Source organism: Podarcis raffonei, chromosome 2 (assembly GCF_027172205.1).
Source record: "Podarcis raffonei isolate rPodRaf1 chromosome 2, rPodRaf1.pri, whole genome shotgun sequence".
NCBI lineage: Eukaryota > Metazoa > Chordata > Lepidosauria > Squamata > Lacertidae > Podarcis > Podarcis raffonei.
In genome coordinates, this window is record NC_070603.1 from 50,453,356 (window position 1) to 50,462,289 (window position 8,934).

At 39.3% G+C, this 8,934-nt stretch overlaps 1 protein-coding gene across 15 annotated transcripts in view; it reads left to right on the forward strand.

Annotated features, from left to right (window-relative positions):
- The window catches only part of KCNIP1 (potassium voltage-gated channel interacting protein 1), a 546,638-nt gene that overhangs the window by 451,885 nt on the left and 85,819 nt on the right, over positions 1-8,934 (forward strand). The window lies entirely within an intron of this gene.

Sequence of the window (8,934 nt, forward strand, 5' to 3'; positions counted from 1 at the left end):
GATTTGTTATACTCAGTGTTCAGAACCATGTTTATCCTTGCCATCAATTGCTTTAGAAGGGGGCGGAGAGAGAGAGAAAGGATAAAATAAAGTTCAAAATTAGGAAGGAGAACAGCACAAACCCCATTCTAATATCCTCTTCAAATCTCTCCTCAACTGTGAATTGACCAGGAGAGCAATCCAAGCCCGCTTTGCACCATGCTGCATGTGGTTGCTTGGTTTCACTTAGATGAAAACAGCAACGCCCAGAAAACAAAGAACAAGGTTTCTATGTTTAAAAGGAAATATATTTATCAATAACTATTTGCTTTATTTTGCAAGCCAATTCTACAGGACATTTTGACTGAGAAACGTTCTCATATGTCATAGTTTGTGCTTTGAGATAGTCGCACTAACTGAGAGACAGAAGCCACAGATGCTTGTCTGTGAGTCAGTCCTTTATCTACTCAGTTGTGCTTCCTTCTGTTCATTTGCTACAAGGCATCTTAGAAACAAAACCTGGAAATGTGTGTTTATTTTCCCGAGGCTCACATGCAGTTTGCATATTATTATTGTTAAAGGATAAGGATTATATGTGGATGTTTCCCTGCTATTTCCCAAGGTGAACTTTACTTCTGAATGCACTTCTTAAAACCAAACCTGTTGTACAGACAGTTCAGTGTTAAAAAATAATCCATGAAATACTATTCAATTACTTTTATTGGTTGTATCCAATGGTTGCCCCTGAACCGCAGCTTGTGAAAATCATTTTAATAACAACAACAACAACAACAACAACAACAACAACAACAATCCCCAGCATCTTCAGGTAGGGCTATGGGCTATGAGAGAACACTGTTCTGAGCTAGGCAGACCAATGATCTGACTCAGTCATATTATTGCCCACCCTGAGAAATTTTTAGTAACATACAGGGGTGTTTCAGTTGCACTAGCCTCTGCAGGGACATTATGGGCAGAAACACAAATGCAGGCATTTATGATCAGAGCTCTAATAATGACTGTGACTAATAGATTTCAGCCAACTATAAATTACTCTTAAGCTTAATTTTCAGATTAACACATGGCAAATAGATCCCTTAGGCGATTTCAAAATCCCTGAATGAATGATTTAATGAAGGCTTTGGGTTTGTTTTTAATAACAGCCTTTTCTCCCCTGTAGTGGCTCTTTGCCCCTGCTCCTCCCTCTCTCAGTTAAGCTTAGCTACTAATAATCAGAGATAAACAATAGAGGGAGGAAGAGACAGGTAATGATGCCTGTTTGCTGTGGGCTTCTGAAGGAGTTTCTGAATAGCCAGAGCATCAGTCTCACACATGACTGTTTTCAACATGGTGAGTGTAATGTGCAGCAAGGCCCTGAATGTGAGTCTGCCTGGGAGTCCTACATTTGTCATTTTGAGTTCCACGATGGAGAAAAAGAAGGTGTACTAAAATGTACAAAACTGATAACAGTAAATAAATTGCAGGTTTGGTTACAGAAATGGCTTCATCCATAATATGTCATGATTTGAGCCTGAGAAGATTCGCCTTTCCTTTCAGTGGCATGGAAGCACTACAAAAAGACTGGGGGTCAGTTCTGTGTTTCATAGATGCATATACCTTTTAAATGCTATGAACAACAAACAGTTACACAACAATTGGAATGTACCACAATATGACATTGGAATCTAAAATGGAATGAAAGAAGCATCCTAGTGCACTCTTCTGAACAGAGGTTTCCTGGAAAGTAGTTAATGGTGGAATAATGCAGACTGAATTCAACACAGAAGTTATATAAAGAGGATTGTCGTATTAGAAGACAGATTGTGTTGACAGTATTTCTGGCATAATGGTTAGGGATTCCTGGGGCAGAGAGTATTAGGAAAAAGGATATTTCGTGTTCAAATTTTGTGAGGGGGGGGGAATAAAGGAGTTTTGGCTGAGTGTCTTGTGTACTGAATACCATTTCTTACTATTTTTTGAATACGTTGTTGTGATTTTGCTGTTAAAGCATACAGTTTCAGAGTGAAGGCAATGATTCAGTTCCAGATTGCATCAATCAGCCTGGGGAAAATATGGAACAATGTAAATGAAAAGTACAGCTTTTGGGCTGACTCAATGCTGCCAAGATATCCACTTCTGGATAGATTTGTTTATCTATATTATCTATAGATTTTGTTAATCTGTTTTTATAGAGGAGAGTTTTTAGATTCTATAAACTTCACTACCACATTTTTTTCAGAGATGCATATATTTCACTTTAGGATTATCTATTTACTACCTAAATCCAAAGTTGAGAGAATATTATAGAAACTCAATGGCAAGCACAGTATATTTTACACTTATTTTTAAAAAGGAAGATAAAGGGCAAGTTTATGAGGCAATTTGTAAAAGGCTGATATTTTGAATAGTAAGAAAAAGTGTTGCATTTGTAAAATGTGTATTTTTAAAAGAACTATGCACAGATTATGTCAGTGTATAGTCAATATAAAGGGACAGCAGGGCTGCATAATTTCCTGAGACAAATTGCCAAGCTGCAGAAGTGAAAATAAAGAGGTTCTTGTATTGCAGCTTTTTGTTTCCCCCTCCATGGATAACATCAGCTTCAGGACAGGGTAGGAGGTGGATTGTCACTGTGGGAAAGAATTAAAAAGCAAGCAAACAAAAAACAAATCCCTTCATCCGCACCACAGCCCTAATACAGGTAAAGAAAAAGAAATCAGGACACTGGACATTTTAGTTATAATCTTGTAATGTGTAGTTGGCCTTCATACAGATCATTTTTAAAGTACTTTACACATATGATTTGATTATCTCTGCAATAGCCTGATAATTTGGATTTCCATTTTGTAGATGGGAAGAAGAGTGGCTTGTCTGACGTGGCCACTTGGTTTGTGGCTGTGGTGAGATTTGAAGCAGGGACCTGCTGGCTTGCAAGGTTGCAGTGCTGTAACCAGTGTTTATGCCAGCTTCCAGCAGTATAGGCAATGACCGATTAACACACATCTGAAAGATATGCAATTGCACACAGTTGCCAAACCCAGAAGTGGCTGAAAACGTCACAGAACACATCACTAAAAGGGCATAACGGGGCACTGATGCGTACGGGTGCCGGAAATGGAACCCCCTTGTGAAATGGTCATTGACTGTACCAAAAACGCCTCCCCAAGTAGCAATGGGTTGCGCTGCTAAAGCCCCAAGCAGAGCTGCTCCTGCAGGCAGTTTAATGGGGCAGCAGCATTCACCTGACCTCAAGTCAATCACATTGCTACTGCTTACCAGGTTATAGAGAGGGAAGACTGATGTGGCAGTGATGTTTGCAAGGTGCAAAAGTATCAGTGGAGCCAGTCCCACTGGCACATTTGCACTGTGCCCACATTCTCCCCTCTACTTCCAAGTAAGCACCAGTAACACAACTGACAGGAGGTTAGCTGAGTGCTGCTGCCTCACATTGTCCAATACTGTGCTGATGGCCTGTTTTCCCACATGACACACTGGGGGTAAGGAGGGAGATACTCTATGTGGCAGGACATGCCTGTAGCAAAATATTTTTCTTCTTTTTTGAATAGAGTATTTTTATTCATTTTTCAGAAAACAAGCAGCGCAAACACCAGCAAACAATTTGGCTGTCATTGCAGAATCCATATCAAAAATTCAGGGGAAGACACATTGCAGTTTAAATGCACTGAAGGCACAATCTTACATATTAATGTACCAGGTCTCCCCACATACTTCAGCAGCAAAATATTATCCGACTCAAAATGACTCCCCATGAGCAAGCCCTTTACTTTCTGTTTTGTTCTTCCAATGATTTTATCTTGTGGGAACATCTGAGGGAAGAAGCTACAGCTTTCGACCGAGAAAGGAGACGGCCATGCCAAGGAAGGGGCAGCAGTTTTAATTTGAAATCAGAAAAAGGGGATCTTGCTTTGTTCAAGAAGAATGAAGAACATGCAGTTAAGAAGTTTCTTAAACACATTGACCTGGTCCTTTCAGGGCAAAAAATTAGTGGAGCAGAGGTAGGCTAATTCACACCACGGCTTGGGCCAAACAACTCAAGTTATAAATATACATATTGGCTTTTATGTGAGTGGGGTATTCTCTTAAAAAAAAAAAAGACTTTAAAATGTAGTATCCTTTAGTACCTCATTTCCCTACAACTGTGTAGTAGAATTTGATCCAAAAATACAGTACTTCTCTAGAGAGTTTGCTGATGACCCACATCTTCTGGATGGGGAGAAATTTTGAAACAGATGTGAGTCCTAATGTGAAATTCATTGGCTTTCCAGATGGCACATTCTTTCCAATATTCACTTGGCACTGAATTGCCTTTACACCTGCATGCAAATTTTGTTGGTTATGTCATATTTCCCCTCTATTAAAAAGAAAGTATTGGAGAACCTTTCAGAAAAACTGGGGTGTTTGCTGGCTGCTTGCTTGCAAACACAGTTAAACTGCCTTTCATTGTTTTCAGGGATATTTGTACAATGTTTATTAGCTAAACAAAGTGAGCATTTGAATCTTAAAACTGAAGGAAGAACCTCTCTTTTTACCATTACTCTATGCTATTATTTCTGAGTAATCTTCAGTGTCATTTTTTTTAAAACATTGTTTGCACTATTTGTATCAGACCGTAAGTTTCAACCAACTACTAGTTTGTGATTAAAGTCCAAACCCAACAGAGGATCTTTACTCTTAAGAACTGGAAATGGGATTGACATGGATACATGGAGGGTTAGTTTTATGCCACTAGAGTGAGAATCTGATTTCAATATCAATATAAATGGTCATTATGTAAGCAGAATTAGCACTACCAGCTTAATGCAGTTACTCTAGATTTAAACCAGGGCAAATGAGATCAGAATGTGGTTCTATGTAGATATGAGCTTTGTAAAACTACTTTAGATAATGCTTTAATATTTGAGCAGCTGTCTGAAGAGGGGTTAAGCAGCCAATTTTAGAGAGTATTGGGCCTTTTTCAGTGACATTTAAATACAACTATGTTTTTTCCTGGCTGAAGGAAAATATGCGTTCATCAAAATAAACTGTGGGAATGGGGCTATCCTTAGGGTTTGCAAGGTCCTGTTCAAATAAGAAGAAAGGTACTAGTAAAGCCACAGTTAATTTAAGATCTGTCTCATTTATTTGAGGATGAGTGAACCAAAAATCACACAAACTGAGATTGAGAAATCAGATTAGAGTGTTACCATCAACTCCTTGGTGCTGGCTGAAGGTTTTGTGGACAGACAACCTGTTGAGCGTACAACTGCTAAAAATTGTGGGCAATGGTTCCCCATCTGGTTTTCATCATAGCCCTGGACACTTGATGAGAAAATGCAAAGGAGTGGGATCTAAAGAAGGTTCTGTAGGTTTGAGGGATGTCTCTAAGGCTGCCTTAGGATGAGTTGGCTAAAAACAGACCTAGTACAGTCACAAAGAGCCATCATGTCAGCCCAACATCACAATTTGCGTGACAGATGGCATACCAGTAAATTGAATGCTAGACTAGCTTCTGAGTTGCTCCTCTTATTGTGCATCAGATGAGCTACCTGTCTCTTAAGTGACACACTGTATCTTTATTTGCATAGTGGTACCTTGGTTTTTGAGCGTCTCGGAAGACGAACATTTTGTTTTTTGAATGCCGAAAACACAAAAGTAATTGCCTATGTTTTCAAACGTCCCTCAGAAGTTGAACGGCTTCCGCTGCGTGTTTTTCAATTTTTCCAATTGAACTTGCAGCCAGCCCTTTGCGTCTCAGTTTTCGAATGTTTCAGAAGTCGAACTGTCTTCCAGAACGGATTACGTTCGAGAACCGAGGTACCATCTTTTAAAAACTAAAATTGACAAATTTATAAAAGACAGTTGCAAAACTGATATGTAGATTAGAGGTAGGAGTTCTGTGAAATCACAGGTAGTAGCTAATAGGTGTACTCCATAGTCAGCATTAGTATCTGCCTTTCATCTTAAAAGTCCAAGGCCAGTTTTGCACACTCTGGTGATCCACTCTCAAACTTGCATAAATGTTCTTAAAAAAGAAGAAGAGCTCATCCCGGTGAGGGTGAAATATGATGATTTATTTACAGAAAAGTGAAGGCACTATCAGTCTACCTTTGTCATGTTAAAATGTTTTATTTGTCTTTACTCTTACACAGTAATTATTCCTACATTGTTTGCATGGTGAAACTATTGGTCTTGCAAATATACCTTCATTTTCCAGACACAGACAATGGCAACAGGGACAATTGTGCCTGAGGTCTTGGCTGTAGGTAACCTGCATTAAAGTTGAATTCTAAAATGTGCTTCAAATGTTGTGGAAATTTGAAAATATACATCTGTGTACTGTATATATTCCACAATGCATGAAACCTATATGCATCTTTTAAAAATGTGCACTCTGTAGATATGCATGTGTCAGTCACCCTTAAATAGCCTGGAACAGGGCCCTGCTGGAGTTGACGGATGTTGCAATCAACAACACCGGGGTGAGAAAAGTTGCTGTAGAATGCACAGGCAGCCTAAAATAACACTCCACATCAATATGGTGTACAGATGTGCCCCTCACGTTAGAGTAACAGTCCTAAAGTCAAACATGCAGTGGTTCCTCATTTCAGATGTAGTGTAGTTCAGGTTTAACCTGGCAAATACACAAAACTTTGAAATACAGTGGTACCTCAGGTTAAGTACTTAATTCATTCCGGAGGTCCGTTCTTAACCTGAAACTGTTCTTAAGCTGAAGCACCACTTTAGCTAATGGGGCCTCCCGCTGCTGCTACGCCACCGGAGCACGATTTCTGTTCTCATCCTGAAGCAAAGTTTTTAACCTGAAGCACTATTTCTGGGTTAGCAGAGTCTGTAACCTGAAGCGTATGTGACCTGAAGCGTATGTAACCCGAGGTACCACTGTACCTCAAATGCTCATCTCCCCACCCCCTCCTCAGATCCTCTTGCTGTTTTCTAGATATGCTTCCTTTATGTGATTTGAATGCTATGGAATAGCTTCAAAGCCATTTAGACCATTGTTTTGCTAAATAAAATGCTTGATACAAGCTTAACTAGCATCTTGATAACAGTTACATGAGGGAGTCCAGCTTATTAGCAGCCTTGAACAAATGTGGAGCTGAGTCTGATAACCATTTTTGAAAACCACCTCATTAACTACTGCTTGATAAGAGGATAGTGACATAGTAAACAACTTCACACTTGCAAAACTCCATGAGTGGAGGAGGCAAAGGCCTTATTATTTTGTATTGCTCTGTGATCATAGGCTGAAATATGCTTTTATAGTCAACAACTATTTTGGTGTTTTATATTAGCTAAATAACATTAGCTATGGAAATTCAAACGTATCCATTCTTCAGGAAATCAGCCCTGAGTGTTCACTGGAAGGACAGATCCTGAAGCTGAGACTCCAATACTTTGGCCACCTCATGAGAAGAGAAGACTCCCTGGAAAAGACCCTGATGTTGTGAAAGATGGAGGGCACAAGGAGAAGGGGACAACAGAGGATGAGATGGTTGGATAGTGTTCTCGAAGCTACAAACATGAGCCTGACCAAACTGCGGGAGGTGGTGGAAGACAGGAGTGCCTGGCGTGCTCTGGTCCATGGGGTCACGAAGACTCGGACACGACTAAACAACAACATGGAAATTTTTGATCTATTTGTAAATCAGAAGAAGTGGAATACTTTTGCTCCATTGCTTACTGTTTGTGAATTATATGAAGTTCACGGTGAAGCTTTGTTAACAAAAATTCAGCTGACTATTGATAAACCTATTGGCATTTTGATTAGCATTTTTCTAAAAGACAAACAAAAATATATTACAAGACCTGTTTCTAAGCTGCAAAGAGGAAGCAATGTAAACCCAAATTTTATTGATTGTGCATAGGATCACCTTGTTTGATTCCTTTTTTATTCTGCAGTTTTAATTAACAAAGGGTGTAAGTGTGGTGTGCAAAGCCCATGCATGCTGCTGTTTATCACAATGGCCATGTTAGCTACTCAATAAAGCCATTCGTACAGTTTTATAAAAGTCTATTTATCTTTAACAGCCTGTTGCAGTCCACTGAAGACTGTACAATACACTGAAGGTGAAAGATAACGCTACATGGGGACATTATGTTCAGTTCTTTTCATTTGTGTGTGGAAGTGTGTACTTGTAATATATCAGATCATCTGCAATTTATTGTAGGGGTTCCACTTGTCTTTTCTATTAGTTCATTATTTGACTTCTCCTTTTCTTGACTTTTTGCTATTTTCTATCATACTGTTTTGCTGAAAACATAGGCTTGAATCCTAACTAGGTATCTATGAACTGAAAGGCTTCTTCCATTCAAAGATGTACCAAGATCCAGTGGAGGATCCCAAACAATAGAGGGGAACAATGTTCACAGATATCCCCCTTCCCACTGCAGTGCTGAGTGCTGCCCTTCATGTTCCTCTAGAGGGCCCTACCAGTGCATTTTTTTTCAGGGAGGCACAAGGCTGCCTTGTGGGAAGAGACAGAAAGTGTATGTCAGTCATCTCACTTTCACTGGCACGAACTCTGCTTAAAGTACAATCCCACCCTCAGAAACCTAGTTAGGATATAAACTATATTCTATTGTATTGCGGAAAGGAGGTGTGCCCCTGCTTTAGCATAAGAAAAAGCCAGCATTCTTTGTATTTTATTTTTCAGTTCAATAGAGCTTTGTGTCAGCATAACTTCTTAAGAAATAATCTTTTGGCTTGGGCAAAATCTTAATTGTAGTGTCTGTTTTGAATGCCTCTATTGAATGTTTGCATTGCTTAATAAGCAGAGGCTAATCTGGATGTCTAAGTGATTAATTTGCAAGCAGGCATAAAGCAAAAAGTGATAAAATAAAGAACTAGGAAGGGAGGAAAACTATGCATTCAAAAGCATGAGCATGCGGTTAGATGGGATGTGTTGGATAGGTATCACTTTGGACCCTCATAAAATG